This window comes from Rhipicephalus microplus, chromosome 8 (genome assembly GCF_043290135.1).
Source record: "Rhipicephalus microplus isolate Deutch F79 chromosome 8, USDA_Rmic, whole genome shotgun sequence".
NCBI lineage: Eukaryota > Metazoa > Arthropoda > Arachnida > Ixodida > Ixodidae > Rhipicephalus > Rhipicephalus microplus.
In genome coordinates this window covers 74,666,897-74,691,568 of record NC_134707.1, presented here as the reverse complement: position 1 = coordinate 74,691,568, position 24,672 = coordinate 74,666,897, and the positions used below count along the sequence as shown (strand labels likewise).

General features: G+C 46.5%; 1 long non-coding RNA gene across 1 annotated transcript in view; it reads left to right on the top strand.

The window, feature by feature from the left end:
• The first annotated feature begins 702 nt into the window (after nt 1-702).
• The window catches only part of LOC119165882 (uncharacterized), a 41,147-nt gene continuing 17,177 nt past the window's right edge, over nt 703-24,672 (top strand). Inside the window, exons 1-2 of the long non-coding RNA XR_005109060.2 lie at nt 703-762; nt 23,628-23,726. This is a non-coding gene — a long non-coding RNA (uncharacterized LOC119165882). The remainder of the gene's footprint in view (nt 763-23,627; nt 23,727-24,672) is intronic.

Here is a 24,672-nt window from a genome sequence, read left to right as displayed (position 1 = left end):
GTAATGGTCAGCACATCTGGCTAGTGCTCTTGCGTATTAACACTATGAGGAACAAGTATATCACGAGTTTCGTACTTGCAGAGATTTCAAATAGATTACGGCTTTGACCACAAAATATCCTACACTAGTTCTATGTTGTTTTGATGTATTATTCTGCTAATTTCATTGTATTTTTGGTTATTTCTTGTTTGCTAGAATGCTTAATTGTTTAGATTTTTGTGTAATGGAGTTTGTAGCGCACCTCTGTGAGGGTACACATGTGGCAACAATTAGCATGTCAAAATTTATAGCTATTTTGGCGTCTTGCAGTTACTTACGTCGTTCTGCAACATGGGATGTATTTGTGATTTCTTTTCATTGAATATTATATTTTTCTTGATAAGCAGGTATATTCTTTGCGGGAACTGGTATATATATGCTACGATATAATATGTTAAATATTAGCCCAGCCCCTGCTACTTGTAAAATTCGTCTATTTGATCACGAAGACGTTTTAACGACCAGCAAACACCAGTTAAATGCTTGAGAAGTGCCACTTTGTGTTTAAACATGTCACATATTTCTTAACTTTTTATCGATATTGTGTTTGCTCAATCAATATCACTGGAACTTGCATTACCTAAAGCATGATATATTACCATGACCTTCTTCAAAGACCTCTTATTAACAAGGATAAAATCTTTCTCTTTTCAGAGTGTTCTATAATGCAGCTGCACGTATTTTTTGGGTATCTCCTCCTTTTCCATATGATCACGTTTGCTTGTAAGTATACACTCTCGAATAAACATTGCTCTAATACCCTTTTTTGGGGTGCTACACTGTTTCCTGCAGTGTTCTCAGTAGCACTAGTCATTATGCAATGTGAAAAGTTTCTCAAGCCGCATTCTGCTGGAGCTGCCATTCGCGATACGAACACTATATTCTATCGATTGACGCTGATAGCGACAGCATAAAAAATATTAGTCCGGCGCATGACAACATCCGCCTACAATATTTTGTTGCAATTACTATTAGCACAACATTGCACTTCAGCACCTTGTGTGGTGTTCGCTTTGCTAGCTACCATAACATACATCGTAACAAACCTAACTCGTGGTATAACCCGAACACCACGGGGATCATTAACCAATCAGCGGTAACACTATAGTCTCTATGCGTGCACATTCCTCAAGACGCCGTTGTAATAGAAAGGCTGGGTGACAAGGCGAGCGACGTGGCGACATAACCGTACAGTCGTCCCCTCACATTAAACGTAAAGAACCTCAAATAACCTGAAAAATTGGGTGAAACCCTTGACCTCTAGCGCACTACGTTTTATGTTTTGTGTACCCCTTACAAGTCGAAGTGAAAATTGACTCTCGTGCTAAGTTTTTGAAAGTAACAAGGGTAGTTACTTTTCACTCCACTGAAGTTTTGAGCGAGTATAAACAGAGTAATTTTTTACCGCATTCACAAGGTTTTTGGGTTATTCTGGGGGTTATTTCAGGAAGTAAAAAAAAACGTTGACCGGTGCATTCGCACAGAGAGTTGGCGAATCAAATAATTATCAAGTGATAACTAAATTGGTGTCACAAAGATTAACATGCAAACAAACACGCGCACACAACAATGCAAAATAAAACAACACTTGAACAGACTACACGCGTTACCCAACACTTCAACGATCCGATATATATAGGCACGACGTTTCGACCTGCCATGTAGTGCCAACAGGACAGCTAATTTTCTTTGCATCGAGAAGCAATAACGGTCCCAAGTGCAAGCATAAACCTATGGTGAGCTGCAAGTCACCACGAGTCACACCGACTTTGTATTGTAAACCCACTCCATATTAGCTTTCTTGATTATTCAATAATTCGGTGTCCTACCAACCTATTGGCCTCACCAGTCTTAGCTGTGCTGATGAACAATTCCACAAAATATACCTGTATGCACACACAAATGACGGCATTTCAATCATTTTCAGTGAGCATTGGTGCACACAGTAGCAGCACGTATTCAGGACAACGGGCATAGAAGAGTGGTGCCACGTCTCCACCGTTGGCGTAGTAGGCCTTTTTGAGAAGCGTGGCTATGCGATGAAAGACAGCTGGCGATAACAGAACAAATCTCCTGTAGGAATTTCGTCGTCATTTCACACACAAATGACCAATATGCGTCTACTGTCTCCGGCGTCTTATGGGACGATGTACGCGTATGTGTATCATCATCATCATCATCATCAGCCTGACTACGTCCACTGCAGGACAAAGGCCTCTCCCATGTTCCGCCAGTTAACCCGGTCCTGTGCTTGCTGCTTCCAATTTATACCCGCAAACTTCTTAAGCTCATCTGCCCACCTAACCTTCTGTCTCCCCCTAACCCGCTTCCCTTCTCTGGGAATCCAGTCAGTTACCCTTAATGACCAGCGGTTATCCTGTCTACGCGCTACATGCCCTGCCCATGTCCCTTTCTTCTTCTTGATTTCAGCTATGATATCCTTAACCCCCGTTTGTTCCCTAATCCACTCTGCTCTCTTCTTGTCTCTTAAGGTTACACCTACCATTTTTCTTTCCATTGCTCGCTGCGTCGTCCTCAATTTAAGCTGAACCCTCTTTGTAAGTCTCCAGGTTTCTGCTCCGTAGCTAAGTACCGGCAAGATACAGCTGTTATATACCTTCCTCTTGAGGGATAGTGGCAATCTACCTGTCATAATTTGAGAGTGCTTGCCGAATGTGCTCCACCCCATTCTTATTCTTCTAGTTACTTCAATCTCGTGGTTCGGCTCTGCGGTTATTACCTGCCCTAAGTACACATAGTCTTTTACAACTTCAAGTGCACTATTACCTATCTCGAAGCGCTGCTCTTTGCCGAGGTTGTTGTACATTACTTTCGTTTTCTGCAGATTAATTTTAAGACCCACTTTTCTGCTCTCCTTGTCTAACTTCGTAATCATGAGTTGCAATTCGTCCCCCGAGTTACTCAGCAATGCAATGTCATCGGCGAAGCGCAGCCACACTGCTACCATAGTGCTTCATAGAGAAAGCAACAGAATACCAATCAAGAAGGGTGTAAGGCAAGGGGACACAATTTCCCCAATGCTGTTTACCGCGTGCTTACAGGAGGTTTTCAGAAGCCTAGAATGGGAACAGTTAGGGATAAGAGTCAATGGAGAATACCTTAGTAACCTGCGTATGTGTATACCTCCAACTAAAGAGGTGGACTAGCATCCGGGTTTTCACCCGCGCTCACAGGCGGCCGCTCGTTTGTTCCGTCTGCCACGTACCGGTGCTCCACTTCGCGCGAGATATTTGACAACGGCTGGTACATGGATCGGACGATTCAGGCTGTACTTCACTCCAGCGGATATCGTCTTTGGTGGAACAAAGTCTGCGCGACAATTCTTGCACCTGCCCCGGTGACGCATTCACACGGGTCACTGGCCGACTCTCTGCCGACTAGATAGTGAAGCCTCTTGTTTATCGCTTCGAAGTTGTAACTGGCCACTCTCCAGGAAGCAACCACGGACGATGACACCAGCTTGATTTTGTTACCGCTACCAGCTCTTCCTGCTTCAGCAAGGAAGCCACGTATCCGCGACGTAGAGGTTCGCAGGCTCGCGCTCGGAAATGCATGGTCACTCGATGATGTAAGAAGCACGCGAGATCTATTCGATTATTCTAGATACTTAAGGCGGCGCGATGCTAAGCGAAAATGGCGGACGAGGCGGCGCTCAGGAGCGCGTCTCAGACAGCAAAGCACGTCAGGCCCTCTTGTTTGGCTGCAGGCCACACTTGGTCTCACTAAAGAGATGCATAGATGTTTGAATGAAAAATAATCAGCGCTTATGAATACCTCAAGACCGAACTGCGTCGCAGACATATCACCGTGTGCCAGGTTCGGAGGAAAACGGTGCCAGGTTCAGAGAAAAGCTGCGTGGCACCACCTGCGCTACTAGAATGACTAAATCAGCTCAACCAAACATACAACACGAGCTTCTTACACCACCTGTCTCTAGGGTCACCCAGCAGTAAAAGCCTACGATGTGCGAACATGAGCAAGAAAACTTTCCAGCAGTTTTTTTTTCTTGAAGAAGGCCCTTATGTTCTTTCACAGAATGATTTCCTCACTCGTTGTGATGATGGTGTTCCCACTTCCAGTGAAAGTGCATTAAGTCGAGGTCAGCCATGAGGCACGACGGTTCCTTACCTACTTCGAAAAAAATTGCATTTGTGGTCCTTGCATGCATTCGCAATTCACTTAGAGCGTCACTCGTGACGATACGGCGGGGAGTGGTATGGGGCAAAAGCAACCGAAGCAGCTGCAGCTTGCACTGGCGTGGTAAAAAACTGAAACGCAGGTTAAAAATCACGTGTAAGAAACCTGCGCACGAGGTAAAACTTAATTTCGACATACTTTTACTACGTGACTCAAAGATATACAGTGGTAACGCTATGTCATGTACCACCTTTTCCTCCAAGACGAGGTAGTAATTTTAAACGCTAGAAAGTTTTCAAAGGTCATGAGCTGTAGAAACCCCAAAGTCGGATAGTTTTTACTCAGAGTGCGTATATACGGACCAAAAAGCAAACACTTTCTTGTTCCACTCATTGTGAAACCTGCAGCGAAACTCGAGCTGCACTTCTGCTTTGCCTCCATTGTGGTGTTATTTGATGTGCGATTTTGTCAAAGGCTCTGTGATTACTGGGCTGCCCTTGTCACGCTCACCTATGAAAAGGTGTTTTTAGGGCATAGTCACAGTTGTGCCACATTTTCGTGCTTCACTAAGCGGCTTCCAATTTATCCCACCACCTAGAGTAACTGTCAATGCGCCTTAAGAGTCCTAAAGGCAGCATCTACAAATATTCTATCGAGTAATTGGCGTTACTGTCTCGGTGGTGGTATACCACCACCGAGGCAGTAACGCCACCTACACTGTAAACAAAAGTTAGCCGAGATGGGAGTTTCTCCAGCACATGAGCCCACAAAACAACTCCCCTGGCCCAATTATTTACTCCCTGGTAGGGAGTGAACTCGGCACATGTCATCGTAAAACGCCCCCTCCTTAATCACAGAGTTTATGAACGACATGACCTTGTTAAACTCCCCAGGGAGTTTCAGGTCACGTGGTTACAAACTCCCTATAGGAGCTTTAAAAACCCTCTTTGGGCGTGACGTGTGTGTGTGTGTATGTGTCTGTACGGGCATACGTTTGCACGTCGGTGTGAAACACATGTGATTTGTGTGGCTAACCGTGTAAGCATCTTTCCACAGGCAACGAAATTATAAGTGCAGCGAAGAATAGCAACGACCGGTTGGTATTTACTGGGAACATTTCAATATATTTGGCACCTTAAACCACGCTGCACATCGGTCCGATTCCTCAACGAAACGTCCTGAATGCCACGCTTCAAAGGGCCGAGTAACAAAAAACTTCGAAGAATAAATTAATGGTAGCAAAATAAGCTGTTACGATCGTCAGCGGCTGCTCCTGGAGTTTCACCATCAGAAACTTCGAAGTGGTCTGAAGTAGGCTTCGCTCGACTACGGCAGGCTGGCCGGCAACCGGTCTGAGAGTTGCGCCGGCGACGCGCTCGCCCCGTCTCTGCCAATAGTGGCTTCTCGGAGTGTCACCGGTATTTCACCGGCTGTAACATCTAAGTGGTAAGAAGGCCTCGCTATGCCGTCGGTATCAAGCCGGCATCGTGTCGAACTCGCACTGTGCGCTGGCCACCGCGGCAAGCGCTACGAGCTAGCACCGACCACCGGCGATGCAAAGAATGTGTTTCACAAAAAATGAAGGCTGCTGGGATGTATAACAGTCTTCTGCGCCTTGCCACCGCAGCTGTCAATGACTAACTACAAGGCGAGCGCCGAACGAGGCGGAGTACGATCGTCAGCGATTGCACCGTAAAACTTCGAAGCGGTTCGAAGTAGGCTTCGCTCGACTACGGCAGGCTGGCTGGCAACCGCTCTGAGAGTTGCGCCGGCGACGCGCTCGCCCCGTCTCCTCCGATAGTGGCTTCTCGGAGTGTCACCGGTATTTCACCGGCTGCAACATCTAAGCGATAGGAAGGCCTCGCTATGGCGTCGGTATCAAGCCGGCATCGTATTGAGCTCGCACTGCGCACCGGCCGCCGTGGCGAGCTCTGCGAGCTATACATGCAATGCATGCGAGCAACGAGAACAGCGACTGCGAACCGTCTCATTCATTTAAGTCTATCGCTCCGTAGCTTAAACTGCGTGGATAGCGGACACCTATTTCTGTGCATGGGAAAAACGAGACGTAAACTGCACATCAGCAAGCATTTTGTGATCGCCAGCTGTCATTCATCGAATCACCGTGCCGTACTCGTGAGTGAGGCCTAGTCGTCGAACGCGGTATGGCGGTCTACCTCGGTTCATCGCTGGAGCTGCTGAATGTGCCTCGTTAATGTGTTCATTCAAGGCCGCGCACACTTTGTGTATGATTCAGTGCATTTTACGGGTCCACAAACAGCACTCACTGCTGATGCGAATTCAGCCTGTACGACCGAGCGTCAACTTATAAAACTTTTTCGTTATAGTAAAAAAATATTAACTATTAGGCAGGATTAGGATAAAAGGCATGTGTATTGAAGTGCTTACATCAGACCATCGCAAGTTCATACTTACGCCGTGCGTATTTATTGCTTAATTATTAGAAAAAGAAGGCTTTCACCTGGGCTACAGGAGGTCAGAATGTGGTGCCTATATATTCTCGGTGACTATATGGTAGGTGCGTACTGCGTGTGGCAAGCTGTGGTGAGTGCGAGTGTTGTGATATTACGTGAGCGTTGTGATAATGTTTGTGTACTGTAATCATTGTTGGGCGTATTAAATGTAATGTAATTAAAGTTACGCTTGCGCATGGTACGGCTGCTGACGTAATTTTTTTTCTAGGTCGATGCAAAAAATTTACTCCCATACTGACCTGAAAAAGTTCCCCTATGGATGTAAATAAAAACCCCCCTGACACCATGCGGAAACCCCCTTCTGATGGGGAGTAAATTTTTTACTCCCAGAGATGGGTTTTTTAAAACTCCCATCTGGGTGTGCGCTAAAGGACAAAGTCATTTACTCCCATTTCGGCTTATTTCTGTTTACAGTGTACGGATGTAAATTTTAATCGGAGCCTGACGTGCGTCATGCGCACTCGTTTGTCTTACAGCCCAGCCTTGAAATATTTTCGCTGGTAAAGTTAGCAGTGGCCCTTTCACGATGCAGAAAACAGGTCCTGTGAACGGTTTGCGTGGTATTCAGGAGAAAGCGAAATACGAGATGTACAACGTTCAATGTCATGCAGAAAGATGGAAGAGAATTGAAAAAAAGTAACCGAAAATGGAATAGACTTCGCTGTAACGAATAAGTATAGTGTTTTTTTTTCTTTAGAGAAGACAGAAGTTTGAGGTGCCAGTTTATTGCGGCACTTCTAACACGTACAGACCTTTCTTTATGAAAGTGTATTGACCAGACAGGTGAAAATACGTGAACCAATGGCAGCCCGAATTTCAATGTATGTAGGGGACCATTCCTCAAGAAATTAGAGGGCATTTTGTGCCTACAGGTAGTGCCTGTGTTAAGCCTAACGACGAGTGCGGCCACGTCCAAGAGAAGAACTAGATCTAGCCTGTACCGGGGCGACGCCGAAAGCTGAAGGTCGTTTTTTCAGTCATTATTGAAGTGTGTATTGATCTAAGATGTTTTCTTCTATGCGAGTAGAAGTGAACGGCATTGAAAATTTGCCCGTTCAGTTCACTAGAGCGCAGGGTGAGGGGAGGGGGAGGACCGGAGGCGAAAAATTGGAGCAAGGTGACTTGAGATCACTAAACCTAACGCCCGTAACCGAAGCGAGCCAAGATGGTACTCAGGCCACGAATGACGTCAATGGTCAGAGCAACAATCTGGATGGAAAAAACAAAACGAAGAAACAAAGAAACAAGGGCAAGCTGCTGAAAGGCGCGTGCATGCTTCACCTGCCGCGCAGAGATGAAAGATCGTCAGTCGGCCACGACGTCCGATTCGCATAAGCGATGTGATCAGCGTGTAAATTAGCTCAGCTGTAACGGTGGTGGCGCTAGTAAAACCAATGCTGCGCAAGATGATGTCATATGCTTAAACCATCAACAGAACATCATAGTCGCGAGTACCTCAAAGAGAGAGCATTCAGACAGGTACGCCATGATGGAACACACTGGCATTCGATGAACGTCCCACGAAGTCAACACATACGAGTCGGCTCCCTACGAAACCGTGAAAAGAGTAGTATAGCGCATCCCGCTGGAGGACACGGCCCACGTGATACAATATCTGCATGCGCACAGGTACAATCCTATGGCGTTGCCGGCGAACCGAATCGGAAAGACACAGTTGCTGGTCATCGCGTTTGAGGGACCTAGGGTGCCCAACTACGTCTGGCATGGAAACCTGTTGGTCAAGTGCACCGTGTATAGCAAGCTTATTGGCGCCTGATACGCATGCGACCGAGTCGTGCACAAGGCTGAAGTGTGCCCAAAACCTTAGAATAAGATGTGCTGGGGATGCTGCATCGCCAAGCCAAAAGAAGACCACAAGTGCGAACCCAAGTGTGGCCTGTGCGGAGTAAATATCTCACTGCCGACAAGACCTTCAAGGCTCGTTTCAAAACGCATTACATTGTCCATCGGCGGCACTGCTGACAACGTCACCAAGCGGAAGAAGACAACGAGACCAGAAATCAATGCAAAAGAGGTTCTACAGGGCAACCCCAACGTAGCGACTCTTTGCAGCGGGGCCCGTCTGTGACACTGGTCCACAAGTGTGACGGAGACGGCCACAAGAACCACTCTCGATCATAGTCGTAACCTGCGGGTGGCGGCGGCAGCAACCGCCAAAAAAAAAACAAGTCGAGGCTCGAGCGGCAGATCCAGGTCTCGAACAAAGTCCTGTTTCAAGCCGAGGGCTTATTTGACACCCTGCGCCGGATTGAAGTCCTGGGCCGAGTCTAGCAGACGACGAGACACAACCGTATACAAAAAGGAGGGCAGGACCAACAGATCTTCAATCACTCGGCTGATGGAAGGGGGCCCCTCACCTCCTTCTAACCCCATAACTCAAGCGCTAGCTTGTAACACACTTGTATTAAAGTACCAGAATTTAAGAAAACTGTTGATGGACAGAATGCTTATATTAAAGAGCAGAACTTTACTCCACTTCACTTTCACTTCGCTTTCATTTCCTTAAAGACCCCTAGTAGGGGTATTACATAAGGGGTAGTGTATAACAAAGAAAGAGAACTATACGACGGTGTTTTTGGTGGCTTCTGCAAACATAGATGAGTTAGTGATGGCACAGTAGCCGTGAGGAAGGCCGTTCCAGTCTTTTGCTGCTCATACGAAAAAGGAGGCTTGGAATGCTCTGGTCCGGGTACGTGGTATTGCGACTTGTAACGGATGACCAGTGCGATTGGATATGTGTGAAGGGGGCGTGATGTACGGTGGATGATTCAGTGAACTGAAATAAAACACATTGTCACACGTAGCACACGTAACACGTAGCGCACTGTCAGCGCGAAACAAGGGTTTCTAGACCCAATTATACCTTTATAGATGAGATGCTGATATCGTACGAATATGCAGAATAAAGTAACCTGGTAGCCCGATTTTTAAATAATTCGAGTTCTCTGATGATGTATGATTGTTGAGGGCTCTAGATTGAAGATGCGAGCTCGGACCTGATAAATGATTTGTATGCAAGCGTCTTGAAGTGAGGCGGAGTATGGCGTAAGTGTCGTCTGAGAAACCAGAGTGATTTATTAGCAGACGAGATGATGTTAGTAGTGTGATGACGCCAATTCAGGTCATGAGTTAAGGTGATGCCGAGGTATTTGAATGATTGAACTGATTGTATGGGAACGTTAGCGATGGAATCGGTAAACTCAAAAGGGTTATGGTGGCGAGAGAAAAAAACAGGTTTACATTTTTTTAGGATTGATGTTCATTAACCAACGATCACACCATGTTTGTATGTTTTTAAGATCATGCTAAATGAGTGTTTGGTCATGAGTGTTGGTTACTGATTGGTAGATTACGCAGTCATTGGCAAACATACTATATTTACATGATACATGCAATGGTATATCGTTAAAGTAAATTAAAAAGAGTAGAGGCCCTAAGACAGGCCCTAGTGACGCCTAAAGTTAGAGGTAGTCGTTTAGAATAGTGATTATTAATCAACACAAATTGGCAACGATTAGTCAGGAAAGTTGTTATCTATGCAAGTACATTGGGATCTAGATTTAACAGAGATAATTTAAGTATTAGGCGTTTGTGCGGAACAGTGTCAAATGCTTTAGCGAAAGCCAGAAAAACAGCATCAGTCTGAATGTTCAGTCAATGTTACAATGTAAGTCGTGAATGAAAATGGCCAGCTGGGTTTCACAAGAATAACCCTTTCGGAACCCGTGTTGTGAAGGACCCGCAGCAGTGGTCTAGTGGATAAGGTACTCGGCTGCTGACCCTCACGTCGCGGTCAGATCTCGGCTGGGGTGGCTGCATTCCCGATGGAGGCGGAAATGTTTTAGGCCCGTGTGCTCAAATTTGGGTGCACGTTAAAGAACCACAGATAGTGGAAATTTCTGGAGCCCTCCACTACGGCGTCTCTTGTAATCATATTCGGGTTTTGGGACCTTAAACTCTACATATCAATCGATTAAGCGTGTTGAGAAGGATGAAAAAGTGCAGTGATTCCAAGAAGTTGAGAATATGGGAGTAGATGACATGTTCCATTATCTTGCAGGGGTCACCAGAACGACCAAATAAGTACCATAATGAGCAAAATTGATGCCCTGGCGAGCACGCCATCTCAGCAAACGCGGGACTCCAAGGCGAGAACACAGAAGAGAATGACGAAGGAAAGCGCAAGGCACTGCTGCGTGACCGCCCCCCCCCCCACCCCTCGACCCGCTTTGGGCGAGATGCGGGGGTGACAAGGCCCACACAACAAGCACCAACCAACAAAAGCATTAATTGTTGAAGAAGGTACCGTCAACCACGGAGATTTCAAAAGGAGATGAGCCAGTGATCCTAACAGCCCTCATCCAAATTAACGAGGCACCTACCGTGATAAATGCCATTTTCGAGGTCCTCGAAGGCCACGTGCAGACGCTGTCGATCAATCACGAAAGGCCAGCGACCAGAGTAGCAAACACTACTGTAAAAAACCGCTTCGTGTCTCTGAAAAAAAAACGGTTGGAGAAACTCAAGGAGGCAAGTTCGCATAGGTGCGGCCACATAAAAACATTCGAAATCGAGGGAACAGCGACCAAAGAGGAAAAACAAGACCGAAAGGGAGGACAATACAATCATTCATCAATTTAACTGCATGGAGATCCGCAACAAGGAGACAGAACTGTTACGTCACATTGGCGGGCTCCAACACAAGCCCGATATAATAGCATTGCAAGAAACACGCGGCAAGCCCATACTCCCGGGACACGCGGACAGAGCAAGGAACGGAGGTGCTTGTTCACAGCAATGTGGTGGCAGCTCAACACGTCATGGCGCAGGGCAGATGCGAGCACACGTTAGTTGAGATTACCGCAAGAACAATTGGCAACAAGGGAAATACATACGTCTTGAGCGCATAGTGCCTGCCACCCGTCCAAGAGTGTGTACGATTTTGATCGAGTGGTTAGCCAAGCAAAAAGTTTGTGGGGAGCACGCCACTGCTGATCCTAGGTGACTTCAACGTCTCCCCCACACAATGTGGAGATGCAAGTACCGATCGAAGAGGTGGAAATCTCTAGCCAAGGCCTTAGAAGACCTTGAGCTGACCCTATAGAGATACTACACTAGATTTGTCGGTACCAATAGAGATACTACACTACCAATAGAGATACTACACTAGACTTGTCGTAGCTATCGGGGGCACTGAACGTGACCTGGAGAGACGAAAACATGAATATGGGCTCTAATCACAGCGTGATCAGCATTAGCATTAAGGGTCCCCAACCCCGCGCTGTGGTGGAGACGACACGTGTAACGGACTGGGACAATTGCGAAAATACACTTTACAATCAGAAGACACTTCACAGAATGTTAATAAAGGCAATAAAAAGCACCCGTACACCTATTAGCAAGATGTCAGAAAAATGCACTCGATAAGTTTACGCAAGAAATAACGAAAACGGCGCAAAGACATTTCGTGGACGCCAGGTTGGCACATATGTAGGCGGCCCGGCACTCGCTAACGCGAAGGTGGAACTTCCAGCGCCACAACAAGAACCTGGTAAAACGTATCGCCATTCTCAAGAAAGAGAGAAAGATATCAGTCAGTACGCGGCCAATCATACCGACAGACCTGGCTGAGCACTTGGGATGGCTTGCACGGCAGGCTGTCGGCACAGAACACATGGTGCCTACTTGGACACTTAATCGATCCGATGAGCAGTAAGACCTCAGCCCACCATAACCTCACCAAGGTCCTCAACACATACAAGTGAGATGGCCACAAACTACTGGAAGGCCTGAAAAAAACACCTCAAAACTGAGCAAGGTGAATACCCAACTGCTGAGGGGTATGAAAGTCCCGAAAACAAAGAGCTGGATAGACCGATCACCATGACTGAACTGTGGTTGGCCTTTGATGAAAGCAACAAAAAGAGAGCTCTCGGGAGGGACGCGATTACGTGCGTTACTGGAAAGATAAGTGAAGTGGTGGCCAATGCCTCCTGGGGCACATCATGGAAACCTGCAAGAACTTGCCAAAAAAATGGAAAGAGGCCGAGGTTCGATTCATCCCAAAACACAGCAAAGCGTTGGCGATCAAAAACATGCTGCTCATCTCCCTCACGTGGCGCATAGGTAAGGTGATACAACGTATGGTTCTTCGCAGACTTTAAAAATATTTGGAAGAAAGAAACCAAATGCCTGCAACCATGTATAGGTTACGGCAACACTTAGGTACCCGATACGTACCTGTTCAACTAAAAGAACTAGTAGACAAGAAGCCCGCTAGATCGGTCACTCATGAGGACGACCGAACTAGCCGCCGCGGAAGTAGTGGCTGTGGCGCTCTCACTCGTAAAACTAAGCGTAGAAACTGTGGTCACAGATTCAAAGTGAGTATACGGAAGCTTCTAAAGGGGTGTGATCTATCCCGTGGCCTGCACCATTCTCTCCAAGCACAAGCCACCGGGACATACCTCGATCTTATTATGGTCTCGGCTCACTCGAAGGTGAAAGAGAACGCCCTCGCCGACCGCCACGCCCAAGAACTGTCCATCCAGGCTGACGTTGAGCCAGCTGAGCTACTACACCCCGCAACGAGCTCTAAAGAGAATACTCAGGTGTACGAAGAAGCAAGGCGTAAATTTCCTGAACCGCACCCGCAACTAGCGAGGTAACAGCAAACGATCCTGCGGCGTGCACACGCGGGATCGTCAACGCATCCTGTTCTGTTACATTGAATGTATCTGGCTGAGCACGTGATGATCTGCCCTTTCTGGAAAAGGAAACGAGGCACTCTGGCGTATATAATAGCCGAGTGTAAAAACTTTAGTAATCCCCAACTTCTCCTGCCCCCCACACATCTTATCCCCAATCCTTCGAGCAATCGGAGACTTTTCTGTCCGGCCCCGCCCAGCCTACTCAGCTTGCATTGACGGCCAGGGGCCAGGAATTACTGGAAACGTACAAGTCCTGAGAATAGGGAAGCACTCCGTATGGTGCGAGCACGCATCAACGAATGTTCGAGCTCAATGAAGTTGACTCTCTCTCTCTCTCTTTCACAAACACGTACACAGCATTCAGATCAATTCAACACGCCTCACCGAGAAGATGGAGGGCTCTTCATCATAGAATACTTAGGGCACACGTGCCCGATGCCACCACCACGCACGCTTCTGGACTAGTTTCTGCTAGCTGTTTAGGGGTTTTGCCTGCGCCTGTGGTGGCACTCTTCAGTTTAGCAAACATATTGAGTGTACGTAACCATGTTGCTGATACGTAGGGTGTTTTGATACCATGTGATAAATGTGATCGTAACGCAGACGGATTCTGCACGTGATCGGGCATTCGCAATCGCATGAGTTTATCTGAGTATTTAGGGACAGAAGGCGCTTGTAAAACTCGCACTAAATAGCCTCTTCTGGCGTGGCCATGGTGGCCGATGGGTACGCTAGCGCGTTAGAGAAGCCGCGCAAAGTCCAGCTTACTCCAGGAGCAATATGTGGTATTTAGGAAGAAATTTCGTTCAAGCATAGCCTGTCAGTTGCACAAAGGGTTCCCAGCTTCTTTTATGTTGGTTTGTGGTGTTCTAAAATTGTTTATTTCAAAGAATTCATGTCATATGTGTATATAGTGATGGCACGCTACAAAAACAATTGTTTAAATGACAAATCACTCACTTTTATATGCACACTCATTTGTGCTCACTGAAGTTTATTCTCTTTGGAATTAATGTCACAGGGTACTCACTCACTTCCTTACTCACCTAAATCATAATAATTGGTACTGAACTAAACTCAATCTATACTTACGCTCGTGATTATTCACTCAAGTTCATTCCCATTTCTGCTCACCCTCGTCAATGAATTCATACTTGCTTTTACTGACGCCCGTGAATACCGACTCGCGTTCATACTGAGCAAATTAAAGAACACTAAACGAAGGACATCTACTTGCGGCCATTTATAATCGGATACGTTAGGCCCACGTGAAGTCGTGCCCATTGAAACTTATCTTCATTCTCAGTTTCACTCACTCTGCCGCTATACAGAGCATTGATTTTGAGATTTTCGCGCTACAGCTTGCCGTCATTTGCAAGTACATGCATGACGAATATCCGCACCCAAGAAGTCTGCAAGGACGAACCGTCATTTGCAAGTACATGCAAGACGAATATCCGCACCCAAGAAGTCTGCAAGGACAAACAGTGCGCGTGTGCTTAAGATTGCCAAGATGCACCTCAACCTATGAGACAAAATATGATCGCAAGAGAGCATCTGATTCAAACATACATCAACACTGGCAATTTAAGAGCCCACATAAGACACCTCCGCCGATTACTCGGTCACCATGTTGCTGTGTTACCACTTCAGAGACGACAAGCCATGTTTTCAATGATTATTTCTGCTCAAAAAGAATGCTTTGCATCGGGCTTCACTCCAGCATGAAGACCACCGTCACCTCCTTGGTGCCTACAGCCCCCATAGGCGTGCCTCACTATTCCGGGAATAGCGAACAAGAACCATCGTTCAACAGTGGCCTTGCAACAGGCGACATTGTCACTACTCAACAAAAAGTACGGCCAAAGGACTCACATTTCCACTCAAGGATCAGCCTCGGCTGACAGCTCCAAATGTGCTGTTGTCATCCCGATGTACAAAGTTTTATAAAGTTAAAACTGTCCCATTGGACTACATCCACAGCAGCGGAGGTTGCCGCCTTACGTGCTGCTATACTTTTAATCGCGGAAGCCTGGCCTCAAGATTGGTCTTTGTTCCATGACTGTAAGGCATTCTTTCAGAGCTTGCAAACAGCTATACGACAAAGCTTGCATCAACAACTAGAAATATGAAATCAGAGAAGTGCTTCAAAAAGTTTTATATAAAGGGCATGACGTGGTGTTCCAGTGGTTATCGGGTCAATGTGGCATTGTGGGTAACGACCTTGCTGATGACACTGCCCGATCCGCCCACGCGGACGCCCGAATCCCCTTACTCTTGCCGAGAACCGACGCTGCAAGGGGCCTTCGCTCGTTCACTGACACAATGTCGGAAACTTCGCTGAGGTAGCCCAGTGTCGCGAACCGCCGCCTACATAAATGGAATCTGTATAGAAAGCTTCAAGTTCACTTGGACAATCCCGCCAGGATTCAAAGTTTCTCTGCCGGCTGTGGTTAGGTGTAGCTTTTACAGAGGCGTGCTCTTTTCGCATAGGAGAGGCGGAAAGCTGCAGATGTGAATCGTGCAATATTGACGATACAATAGAAGATCTTGTGTGTTCATGTGATCGTTTTGCGAGCAAACGCAACTTGCTACACGAAACTTCACATAAACTAGACAGTAGACCTAATTCCCAAGAGAAGATTCGTTGTTCATGGCTCTACGCGTCGCAGGCTAGCAAGGTGACGCGAGCATTGCTAGGTTTTCTAAAGACCACCGGACTACTGGACCCCTTATAAGCGTGCAATAGACAAAGTTAAATGTACCCACACGTTGCCTTTCACTTCCTCTCTTTCTTGCCTTTTAATCCATTCACCCCTTCCATCAGTGCAGGGTAGGAAACCAGACGTGCGTCTTATTGACCTCCTTGCTTTTCATTTCTTTCATTCTTCCTCCTCCTCCTTCTCGTCTATATTCACTCAGATTCAGCTCACATCTACTGACTCCTACCAGCACTTACGTTCGCAGTCACATCATCTTACCCTTTTCGCTATTCACTTCTATACTAACGTCTACTCACGCGTGCTAAAACTTACTCGTGTTCCAGCGCACGTGTACCTCCACTTTTTGGAACTCACTCACATTCATAATAATTTCAAAATAGACATGCGCATTCGCTCATCCGCATTTTACCGCCCGCTAACACTCACGAGGACTCACGCACGATCATACTGTCCTCTATCGCACCACTCGAGAGTCACTCATACACACACCGACAATGTTTCAGGAACCTTGACTGGTTGTGAGTCTACTCTTAAGTGAATATTACTATTTTCGTTCTGAGAAATGATATAGATTTTGTTAGCGCAAGTTCAAAGATGGCTATCATTCTATGAAGAACGTTTTACTGAATGCAGTGCATTAGGTTTAGCTCTTTTATATACCCCTTTCCTAAGTTTTTTGTACTTTCTAATAGATTTATTCAAAATGTGTGAGGATCATTTTGAGAAAGGTTGCTCTAGAGCAAGCCGAAATCTTTTGTGTTACTTCTGTGCATTTTTATGTGTAATTTGTATTCTACACTGGGACTGAATGATGCTGGCTTTGCCGATATGCAGGAGTGAGAACGTGTGATCTGGTGCCTCGGCGCGAGCGTTTGAACGTTCGCTTGAATCAAGACATGACTTTGACACTGCTACAGAACAACTTATTTTATTGCGATAGCAACTATATTGACACTGTTGGCTGGATGATCGCGCTGGCGTCAGCATCGACGTCGGCGTCACTCACCATATTTGTGGACCCATTATATGAAGTTAAACTCCCTGCCTTTCTCTGCATCTCTCTATTTATCTCTCTCTCTCTCTATCTTTCTCTTTCTATCTCTCTCTCTCTCTCTCTGTGTGCGTGTGCGTGTGCGTGTGTGTGTGTGTGTTGTAGTGAAGAGGAATGCCTACTACTGTAGCAAAATCGACACGGTGCAAATCGAGCTCGGACTGCCTGGTTGCTGCTGCAACGCCGCCCGTGTAACCGGCCAGCTCTTGCTGCTTCTGTCCCGACGCTGCTACCGCTTTTCACCTTGCATTTACATTATATTTTGGTGGAGGCTGCTGCGGTTTTCCCTGACCCTAGAATTTCGTAGCCGAAAGCTGCCGTTTGTCATGCATGACGGCGCTGTCTTCACACCCCCCCCCCCAGGTTTCGCCACCCAGGGGCTGTCCTGGTGCCCAACTCCTGCGAGAACCCGACACCTTCAGCGGCACAGACGAGAAAGACGTTGAGGATTTGCTGGAATCCTATGAACGAGCCAGTGCTACCAACAAATGAGATGATGCCTTGAAGCTCGGTACCTTGACGTTTTATTTAACGGATGTCGCCAAGCTGTGGTACCGAAACCACAAGGCGGACATTCCTACCTGGACGACCTTCAAGACCTGCATCACAGCTGTTTTGAAACGCTCTGGGGTGCGCAAACTTCGCGCAACAAGGCCTACGAAGCCAGTCCCGAGAAACTTCTTAGACTTTCACCAGCTACATCGAGAACACCCTGGATTTTTGCCGGCGTGTTGTCCTGACGATGACAGAAACTGTCAAGGCACGATACATTATAAAAGGCATTTCCAACGACACCTTTAAAATGCTCCTCTCAAAAATCCCTGCCACGGTCTCGGAGCTAATCGAGCTGTGTCAGAGTTTCGATGAGCTACGACAGCAGCGTCTTCTCACGCGACGCCCTAACGTGTCGGATGACACCCTTTCAAGCGTGACAACCACCTCTGACTTTCAGTCGCTGCTATTGCAGATCAAGGAGTTTGTTCGCGCTGAGGCCGCTCGTCAGTGTCGCTGCTATCAACCGCCGGCCAACCACCATCACATCGGCTAGCAAACATTCTTCTGGTCATCCAGGAGCAAGTTTGCGCGGCTCTGCCATATGCCCACGACACTTCGCCGTTGCTGACCCCTATGGCTTGTGCCGAGGTTAATGAACCTCTAAGCTATGCTGAGGTTGCCGCAAAGCCACCTGTTCAGACATTTAGTTGAACACCATCAGCCGTGCCCACTCCTCAGTTCGCTAAGCCAAGGTCCCTTCAGAGTAGTGGACAATGGCGTACTCACAGCATCGGGCCAATATGTTTTCCCAGTGGCCTCCCTGGCTACATAGCGTGGTACTGCCATCGGCGTGATCCTGCCTATCACCAGAACTACATACCAGAGCTTCGATCCTGCCCCTAATGTGCCATCGCGTCCTTCGTTCACTGGCTCTCAGCACCCCGACCAGATGTCATCATACGCCGACCACCATCCTCTTGTTAGCCGTTGTTCGCCATTGCCTCGACGCCTCTCGCCATCGCCGATGCGTCGTCGTCCTTCATTGCTGGAGCGGGAAAACTAAATGCCACAGCTCCAGAGGCCGAAACTGCGTCACCTGCGAAAATACCAAGGCCTCCATCTTCCCCAACGAATGTTCTGGACCTATATGTGGATGGCGTCGCTGCACTCGCTCTTGTCGACACTGGTGCCGCAGTTTCAGTGATCAGGGCCAGACTCTTCAACTTGCTCAAAAAAGTCATGACGCCACTAGCAAATATATCGCTTCGTACAGCGAGCGCAGAGCACGCTACGCCGGCTGCTGCCGGTTCTGCTCGCATTGTGATTGACGGCCTCATCTATGTCGTCGAATTGCTAATGTTGGATTCCTGCTACTATGACCTCACTTTGGGCTGGAAATTTCTCTCCGCTAATAAGGTCGTCATCGACTGCTCTCGCGCAGAGGTAGCATTTGAAGTGGTTAGCCATGCTCCTGTATATGACGCTTTGGAAACTGGGGACAATTTATTTGTTGCTGAAGACGTTACCACACCGCCGTACTCTTTTGCCTTTGCCATGGTGTCTTGCAACGCGCTCACCGAGTCGAGTGCCCTTTTCACGCCATCTGCCGTTTTCATTCGTCGCAAGTGTTCACCGCTACCTCATACAAATGACGGCATCAGCTGGCTGCTCATCTCAAATCTGCTGTCATGTTTTGTAACACTACTTCGGGGCAAGTGCGTCGGGCGTGTTTATAGTCTCGACTCTTCTGCAATTATCGACGGGCCGACTGGTTCTTTCACCTAAACGAAGTCACGGAATTGTCCTGTGCCTCTTCGCCGCAGGCAACTAGACTTGACATACTGAGCAGCTCCATCGCCGACACGTTAACTGTTTCGCAACGTGCTCAGCTTCTACGTCTCCTGAGCAAGTTTTCTTCTTCCTTTGACTGCCAGCGTAGTGCCCTCGGCCGCACGTCAGCTGTGTGTCACCGCATCGACACGGGCACTAATGCACCACTGCGTCGAAAACCCTATCGCGTGTCCGCGACAGAGCGCCAGGTTATAGGTGACCAAGTAGCTGACATGCTCAAGCGTGGCGTCATCCAGCCCCTATTCATCTCCCGCCGTTCTCGTTAAGAAAAAGGACGGGTTCGTTCACTTCTGTGTTCACTACCATCGTCTTAACAAAATAACTTTAAAGAATGTTTACCCCTTACCGAGAATCGACGATGCCCTTGACTGCCTCCAAGGTGCGGAGTTCTTCTCTTCTATTGACTTACGGAGCAGCTACTGGCAAGTCCATATGGCGCCTGAAGATCAGCCTAAAACGGCCTTTGGCACACCTGATGGCCTTTACGAATTTCGCGTCATGCCTGTCGGTCTTTCCAAAGTGCTCCAATATTCAAGCAGATGATGGACAATTTTTTGCATGGCCTGAAGTGAAAAACATGCCTGTGCTACTTAGATGACGTGGTTATACTTTCACCAAATTTTCCTACGCATCTCCGTGGGCTAGATGAAGTACTTCAGTGCCTAACTGATGCCAACCTTCAGCTCAACTGGAGAAAATGCCGCTTCGGCACAAGTCTGCTCACGAATTTCGGCCATATTGTCTCTAAAGACGGTATTCTTTCTGACACCGCCAAGCTTCGGGCAGTTGAAGAGTTCCCTAAACCTGTATCTCTGAAAGATCTGCGCCGCTTCCATGGCCTCCACTCGTATTTCTGCCGTTTTATACCGAATTTTGCGATGATCACCGCCGCCTTGACTGAACTTCTACGGAATGACTTGAAAAGTTATGCTTGGTCACACGCATGTGATGACGAACTTCTACGGAATGACTTGAAAAGTTACGCTTGGTCACCCGCATGTGATGACGCCTTCAAAAAGTTGCGCCAACTGTTAACCTCACCACCAATCTTGCATCACTTCGACCCGACTGCTCCGATTTAGGTATACACATTGATGCGAGCGGTGTTGGACTCAGCGCCATGCTCGCGCAGCGCAAATCGGGATTCCAGGCGTACGTAGTCGCCGCAATATAATGTGAATCCAAGGCAAAAAGCGGTAGCAGCGTCAGGGCAGAAGCGGCCGGTTAAACGGGCGGTGTCGCAGCAGCAACCACGCAGTCCTGGCTCACGTGTCGCGCATATATATATATATATATATATATATATATATATATATATATATATATATATATATATATATATATATATATATGCGAGAAAAGAAAAAAAGCAGAAAAAGACTCTATCATGCTCAATCCAGTCAGTTTGCCAGTTTCGGTCTTCTCAATCGGGAGTGCCAGCCGCTAACTACTGAGCCACGCACGTCCTTCACCGTTCAAACGGCAAGCTCTTTACATCTATCACTTACCGCTGCTCACGGGTATCTAGGGGAGAATCATCGTGTTTTCAGCATTATCAGCAAGATGGCACAACGAGCGCGCGTCGCCACAGTGCGCGGCGGCGCGTGCTCTATCTCTCACGTGTACTTTGCTCCGCTTAAGTGCCAATCATTGGCACACGTATGCATGCGCCTCCGCGTCAAAAGCGTCTAGTCGCACCTGTGGAGGAAAAGAGCACGCCACCACTGGCACGCGTCGACCGCGTTGGCGCCCACGCGTCCAAGCTTGATGCACACTGTTGCTTAGTCTTTCTGCCTAAAACTGTCCAATTTTAGCACAGAGCAGAGCGTTCTCAACTTCAGTGGGTCAATACATTGCCAAAGATATAATAGTGCGTTGCAACGAGAATTGTGTTTCACCCGCCACAGTTGTGACTATTTTAGAAGTTCTTGACAATCCATTGAGCGAAGTATGCACCAAAAAAATCAATATCAGTGCGTGTGCCGCTGTCGAGGGCGAAAATTGACGTCTAGGCTACTGTATGTCTGTCGTAAGCGTGCGCAGGGGCCTCCTTAGTGGGGGCGGGGATGTTCACCGCAGTGCCCCCCCTTCCCTGTTATGTCTACGTATGGGCTGCCTTAGCGCCCCCACCCTATTATAATAATCTATGGAGCTGACATCGCCCTCCTCTTTCAGTGTCTCAGGGGGGCGGATGCCCAGGTACTTAGATATATAAATCAGGTTTATAGAAAACCAGGGCATATAAATCACACGGTTGCTATACCTACACCAACAAATTAATTAATATCATTGCGAATATCCTGGTAAATTTAGTATATTTACACTTCATTATTTACAGCCCTCATTAACCTGATAATCACTCCAAAACCTACATGATGTGTCATGATGTGTCATACTAAGACTACCACGGAGCCCTATTTGGAGGGTTTTCGGATGATGTCTGCGATAGATAATCCACTAATGCAACAAACCATACCTGGGTCTTAAAAATGCAACAGATATTGGTCATAAGACAACATTGAAACCCTGTGTAGAATTCTTCTGAGCATTTTTTGGTAGTTCAATACGCTTTGACACAACTAACTGTGCCTATCCCTCTATGATGTGACAGACATTGGCTATAATACTGTAGCTGAATTCTGTATAGAAGACTTCTAGACGTTGTATGTAAACAAAGTATTCTCTGAAGCAGCAAACTGCACCCGACACTTTATGACGTCACAGATATCAATCTCAAGATTGTAACAGAACCCTGTATAGAAGGCTTTTGATAATGTCTGTAAAAGAAATTTTCTTTGCCAGAAACGACACCTGGCTCCGAATAATGAAACAAAAATTGGTCTTAAGATAGGAACCAAGTACAGCGTACAATGCTTTTGAACATTGTCGGCAGTCGAAATATGGTTTAATGCTAATAACTCTGCCTGGCACTTTATGTTTTTGACAAGTATTTCTCAAAAGACTACAACTGAATCTTGTATGGAAGACTTCTGAACGGTGTCTGTTGTTTATATATTCTCTAAAAACACAAATTCCACCAAACACTTCATGTTGTCAACAATATCGGTCGTATAATATTGCAATTGAACTCTGTCTAGAAGATTTTTGAACGTTGTCTGCTGCCAAAATGTTCTTCAAAGTAATAAATCACACCCGACACTTCATGATGACACAGATATTAGTCATAACATTGGAACAGAGCACTGCGTGGAACGTTTTCGGGGGATATATTTGTTTATTTTAAAATACCGCAGCCTAACGTGGGGCTACTGCTGTAGTGGTGTATACGTAAGTACATTATGGAAGCATTTTAATAGTAATATCACAGTAAGTGTGAGAAGTGGCTGTCCATTGATCCACGCATCAGATCTGCGAGCTCCCTAAGGCGATTGTTCAGACAGCATCCAGGCAGTAGTCACTGGGCGAATTGGGGGGGCACGCCGAAGTTTGATGAATCCCAAGTAATAGCAAGATATAAGGACAAGAGGCACGTGAAAGATATGAGGCTTTTTTGATACGCAAAGCAGGAATTCAGTGTGTAATTGCGATGTTCGTTAATCTGCTGGATAACGAATACAAGTATCTTTTCAGTTAGGTTGTCTTTTCAACACTGAAATAAGGTCATCTGGCGCATGCGCCATCATTTGTGCTTTCTTATGTTTGTGATCTCCTTGCCCTCTTGACTGTATATATATTCCCGCCATCGGTGCAATAAAATTGGCTTTAAGTGTGTGCTCGGTCCTCCCTCTCTGCTTTTTCTTCCTTCTGAAAGGTTTCTTTTGCACTAATGAAGTATATTTCATTCGAAAATGCATTACCAACCAGCGCAAGCAGGCATTCTTTTGTAACATTCTCTACCCATTCTATAAAGCACGGAGGTTCATATTTGCACAATTGGCTTGGAAGAACAGTAAGTATTATGCACATAAAAAACTGTGCATCACGCAGTATCACTCATTCTGCGACAGTACTGTATCATGAAATATTTTATACATGTAACGTCTTAATTTTCGGACTATACCTTACAATGTTGCTAAAGCTTCGCAATTGTTTTCCTAAGTGGCATACATATTTTCATTTCCAGCCTCTGGAAGTACATGCCCTAAAGAAAAAATTCCAAAGTGCCCCAAAGACCAGCGACCAAAGTGCTATGTACCAAATGGTAGATGCAACTGCACTTGTAGTAAGTGGTTTTCTGACCTTATAAAGAGAATCAGTTGACGTAAGCCTGAAAAGAGCTAAACATGATACATACTAGCTACAATATTTAGTTGAGCTTCAATTTCCACCATAGTTCTATTATAATTTCTATGTAGAAGCAATTTCAGAACCTATTCGTGCACATCATCAAAATATCTCTTAAATTGCATAGCACAAGATTCAGGTGATTTTTCACACATGATTTCCCTGTACGAGCCAAATACTAGTTGACATAGAACCGTGATGTGAATTAGTTACTCTGACCTAGTTAGTATAGGCGCTACGTGTCTTACATTAAATACAAATATGAAACAACGGTCATAAGCTCATAGCTCACTTTCGTGACGTCTCAGTCTCATAAATCGGTTTTCACGAGAGAGTTTGAACAAATGAATAATGCTTGTATAGTGTTATGAAGTGCTGTGACAAAATACGTTAGCCTCAAAGCATCATCATGATGAGTGATCCGCTATAATAGCACATATTACATTTGTTCTGCATGCCAGAAGTCACGAATGTGTCATAAGGATTCGCAAACGTTTCGACTTCAAGAAACCGAGACAAAGCAGCCATGAATGCATATTGGCCCAAGCGCCGCAGTGGTAGTCTAAATGCTGAAGTACTCGGCTGCCGACCCGCAGGTCGCGGACTGGAATCCCGGCAGCGGCGGCTGTATTTTAAATGGAAGCGAAAATGCTGTGCCCGTGTTTCCAGATGTAGAGGCATGATACAAACCCCCAGGTGGTCTATATTTCCTGCGCCCTTCTCTACGGCATCTCTCATAAAAATATGGTGGTTTAGGGGCTTTAAGCTTCACATATCAACCGTAGTGGCCCTAGTAAGAACGGCGAGCTTCATGAAAGAAGGAAAATTCAAATTTCAATAAAACGTCTTAGGAATAGGTGCCAGAAACAAAGGAAAAGGTACTA